The sequence below is a fragment of the Passer domesticus genome, unplaced genomic scaffold (genome assembly GCF_036417665.1).
Source record: "Passer domesticus isolate bPasDom1 unplaced genomic scaffold, bPasDom1.hap1 HAP1_SCAFFOLD_140, whole genome shotgun sequence".
NCBI lineage: Eukaryota > Metazoa > Chordata > Aves > Passeriformes > Passeridae > Passer > Passer domesticus.
In genome coordinates this window covers 40001-45000 of record NW_026989931.1, presented here as the reverse complement: position 1 = coordinate 45000, position 5000 = coordinate 40001, and positions in this window count along the sequence as shown.

Sequence of the window (5000 nt, the reverse complement as noted above, 5' to 3'; positions counted from 1 at the left end):
AAGCTCCGGACGTGCTAGAGGAGACAGCGACCCGTCGAGGCGGGCGCGGCCCGGACACCGAGGCCCCTTGCAGCCGGGGCGGCTCGCTCTGCAGCAGGCGGCGGAACGGCAAAGGAGCGGCGTGCGGTGCACGCTCGCGGATCGGGCTCTTTCCCCCGTCCGCACCCCATCGGTTCTCGTCCTTTCGCCCTCTCTTCTCTCGGCTCTCTCTCGGCTCAGCTCCAGCCGCACCGCCGCCCGGCGCTGCTCGCGACCGGCACCCACGGGGCGCTTTTCCCGGACCGGGGCCGGCACCGACACCTCTCGTGGTTTTTAAGGACACCTGAAGGCTCGCGGGGCCACGCGGCTGTCACACAGCTGGGGACGGTAAAGACGCCCTTCCCCGGCAGCGGGAGGGGCGACACCTCGCCTGCGACGGGAAGCGAACTGGAAAGGAGACCGCCCTGCCCGATCACCGGACCCCCGCCGTGGCTTCCCCATGACAGAGAAGCCCCGGCAGAGAGCCGGCCCGCCGGGGGCCCTCTCCCACGCGACCCGAAAAGCCTCATCGATCAGGCGCGGCTGACGAAGGAGACGCGCAAACCGTGACCAGGGCCCCGTCCCCGAGAGGCTCTCTCGGTCTGCCCTTCTCTCTCTCTTCCTCCTCCTGCGGCTTGGCGCCGCCGAGCCTCCCGGGACTGAACGTGCCTGAGGCCGCCGACGCCGGCGGGCCGGTCACGGCACAACAGGAGCACGGGGGGGTGCCGCCACCCGACAACGGTTCCCTTAGCGGGGCAACAGCAGGACGGGACCGCCCGGGCTGGGGGACTCGGCCCCTTCGCCCGGGGAACCCATCCCAGCGTGCGAGAAAAGTGCCACCGACCGTGCCCACGGGGCCACCGGCTTTCACCCGCCACGCGGCAGTCGGCTTCCCCTCCGGCAAAAAAAAAAAAAAAAAAAAAGCCGGGCGGGGACGGCACGATAAAAAGGCACATGGCGCGCGCGTTCGGCAACGGACCCGTGCTAACCACAGGGGCCGCGGGCCCGGGCCGAGGGGCGACCCACCGGCATCTCGCCCCTCTCTCTCTCGCTCTCTCTCTCTCTCTGCACACCTTGGCTTGCGTGGCCCGCGCACCTTTGTCGCGCGGCTTCTCGGGTGCCGCGGCTTAAGGCCGCCGGAAAGGGGGGGGGGGGGGGGACCGTCAACGACGGCCGGCCGGGCAGCCCCCACTCCGCCCGCACGCCGGCTCGCTAACAAAAAAAAAAAGGCAACGTGAACGGACCCCCGGTGGAAACCCAGCCTGCCCTGGCGGAAGCGGCTCAGCCGCACCACCCGCAAAGCGAGGTAGGACGAGGCGCCGCCGCCTCGCCCTCGACATGCCGGGGGGCTCTCTGTCGGGCTCCGGGTCCGTGCTAGGGCAAGGCCGGCCACCGCGGCCGGCCTCTGCCCCTGGAAAAATCCGCCCGCTACGCGGGTCCCCGGCTTAAGGCCGAGGAAGGGGGACAACGCCGAAACAAAAAAAAAAAAAAAAAAAAAAAAAAAACCACAGGCCGGGGACGGCGGTGGCGCCACCCCGGCTCATCGGGCGACTGCCGTCGCCGAGCCCCTCAAGCGACGCAGCAGGCCGAGGCCAGGCCGCGCGTCCCACTGCGCGTCCCCCGCCGCCCTTCCGACACGGACACGCTGGCAAACAGGTCGGGAGCGGGGGACGGGACGCCGCCACCTCGGCCGAGCGGGCCATCCTCGGGGCTCTTGGAGCAAGGGCCAGGAAAAACCCCAGCCGCGTCCACCCTCCGACTGCCGGGGGGGGGAAATAAAACAAAATAGAAAAAAATTAAAAAGCGCCCGCCGAGCGGGGCCCCGGCTTAAGGCCGAGCCACACACAAGGGACGAGGCGCCGCCGCCTCGCCCGCCACCGGGCCGGGCCGGAGCAGGACACGCTCACGGCTTTTCTCCACCTCACCTCGGCCAGCGAGGGGCTCTCACACGGCTTTTCGACTCTCTCTCTCGGCTCCGCGGGGACCGGCCCCTTTCCCCCGGCTCGCCCTCGGTCTCTTCTCTCTCGGCTCCGCGGGGACCGGCCCCTTTCCCCCGGCTCGCCCTCGGTCTCTTCTCTCTCGGCTCCGCGGGGACCGGCCCCTTTCCCCCGGCTCGCCCTCGGTCTCTTCTCTCTCGGCTCCGCGGGGACCGGCCCCTTTCGGGCTCCACACACGTCTCTCTCGCGCCCCACGATCGGTCGCACCACATCTCTCTCCCTCGGGGCCCTCCACACTGCGCCAAACCTCGCTGGGGCAACCACGGACGGAACCGGGAACAAAGCCACGCGACTCGTTCCTCGGTTAGGCGGCGTGCTCTCCAACCCTGGCGCCACCGGCACGCGCGGCCAATCCAGCCCACCGCCATCGGACACAGGCGCGGAGAACCCTGCCTGCGGGGACGCGGCCCGTCACCTCGCTCCCATAGTACGGACAGATAAGTCCAAGGCCGCCGGCGCCTCCAAGAGGACCGATGAAAATCGACCGGGAAGGAGCGCCGCCGCAGGCCGCCTCCTAGCATGACGTAGCGGGAGGCGGCCGAAAACAGCGACCCCTTGGTGAACTTCCGGAGCCGGCTGAGACAACAGGTCTACCCGGCGCCGGCCGAAATGTGACCAAGTCCCTTCGGAACGAGGTAGACCTGTTGTCATCCGTCAGCGCCCGCCGCCCGGGGACCGCGCCGAGCCTGGGCGGGCGCGGAGCCGGGGTAGACCTGGTGTCTCCCGGGGAGCCGGGGTAGACCTGGCGTCCTCTCCGGCGCCGGGATAGACCTGGTGTCCGTTCCCGAAGCCGGGGTAGACCTGGTGTCCCCTCCCGAAGCCGGGGGTAGACCTGTTGGCTCCCTTCCCGAAGACGGGGTAGACCTGGTGTCCCCTCCCGAAGCCGGGGTAGACCTGTTGTCCCCTCCCGAAGCCGGGGTAGTACCTGGTGGCCCCTCCCGAAGCCGGGGGTAGACCTGTTGGCTCCCTTCCCGAAGACGGGGTAGACCTGGTGTCCCCTCCCGAAGCCGGGGTAGACCTGTTGGCTCCCCGAAGCCGGGGGTAGACCTGGTGTCCCCTCCCGAAGCCGGGGTAGACCTGTTGGCTGCCCTCCCGGAACCGGGGTAGACCTGGTGTCCCCTCCCGGAGCCGGGGTAGACCTGTTGGCTCCCCGAAGCCGGGGTAGACCTGTTGGCTGCCCTCCCGAAGCCGGGGTAGACCTGTTGGCTGCCCTCCCGAAGCCGGGGTAGACCTGGTGTCCCCTCCCGAAGCCGGGGGTAGACCTGTTGGCTGCCCTCCCGAAGCCGGGGTAGACCTGGTGTCCCCTCCCGAAGCCGGGGGTAGACCTGGTGTCCTTGCAGAGCTAGGGTAGACCTGTTGTTCTCCGCTCGCCGCCCGGGGTTCGGGCGCCTCGCTGACCCCGCCAAGCCTGCACAGCCGGGGGCAGCTCACGGCCTCGTAACGCCCCGGAGCCGGACGGCTCTATCAGCCCTGTCCCACTCAATGAAGCCCCCTTCCCCGCCCCCCCCCCCCCCCCCCCCCCCCCCCCATTTCTAAGACCAATTCATATTTTCGAGGTTTTGGGGTTTTTGGAGGCTTTTTTTTTTTTGGTGGGCGTTGTGGGGGTGGTTTTTGGTTTTGGGTTTTGTTGGTTGTTTTTGTTTTTGTTTTTGTTTTTTTTTTTTTTTTTTTTTTGGGGTTTTTTTTTTTTTTTTTGGTTGGGTTTGGTTTTGTTTGGTTTTGTTTGGTTTTGTTTGGTTGGGGCTTTTTCTCTTTTGGATTTTTTTCTTGGGGGGGGGTTTTGTGTGTGGGGGGTTTTCTGGTTGGTATTGTTGTTGTTGTTTTTCCTTTGCTTTGCCTTGCCTTGCTTTGCTTTGCTTTGCTTTGCTTTGCTTTGCTTTTGTTTGATGCTAGATCTCGGGGCTTTTTGGGGGGGGAGTGGGCGTGGGGCTTGTGGCTTGTGGTTCGGTTGGTGGGCTGGTGGGGGCTTTTTTTGGTGTTTCTTTGGGGGGCTTTTATTGTTGGGTTTGGTTTTGGTTCCCCCCCCCGGGGTTGGTTTGGTGGGGTTTTGTTTGTTTTGTTTTTTTCCGTCTGTTTGTTTTTTTCTTTTGTCGTTTGTTTGGTTTGGTTTTGGCTTTTCTTGGGTTTCTGCCCGCCCCCCCCACGCCGCGACTCGGCTCGACCCGCCCCGCCCCGCCCACCGGGAGAGGAGGCGGCGGCGGCGGCGGCGGCGGCGGGGCAGCCGCCGCCGGCACACGGGCGGCCGCTTTCGGACGGGTTCTTTCACGGTCCGCAGAGGTCTTCAGCACTCGGCGTGGCTCTGGGGGGCCGCGGGGGCTCGGTGGCGAGGCGCCCGTGGCCGGCACCACGAAGCCGCCGGCCCTTGTCCGCACAGAGAGCGACAGACAGACACGGGGACACACACCCGCTCCACGCACTCACATCCCGATGCCGCTCTCTCAGAGCACCACACCGCCCCCCCCCGCCCATAGGCACGCGCCCTCTCGCGTGCCCTCTCTCCCCGTCCCCGTCCCCGTCCCCGTCCCCGCGCCTGCCCTGGTCCCTGCCCTGGTCCCTGCCCTGCCTGTCGCGGCCGCCCCCCCGGCCAGCCACGACGGTTGGGGGGCCGCCCCGCCCTGCCCCCCTCAGACTCCCTGCTGCCGCCTGCAGACTTTCCTCGCCTCCGCCCAATGACGGTTGGGGCCGCCCCGCCCTCACCCCCCCTCCCCCCCAGACTCCCTGCTGCCGCCTGCAGACTTTCCCGGCCTCCGCCCAATGACGGTTGGGGCCGCCCCGCCCTCCCCCCCTCAGACGCCCTGGCGCCACCTTCAGACTTTTCAAGCCCTCTCCCCCCCCACCCCGGGCTCCCATCGGCCTGTTTGCGCAGCGGCAGCGGCAGCGGCAGCGGCAGCGGCAGCGGCAGCGGCAGCGGCGGGCGGGCGGGCGGGCGGGCGAGGAGCCGGCCGACACCGAGGCAGCCGGGAGGTTCGGCCAGCAGGGCGAGAG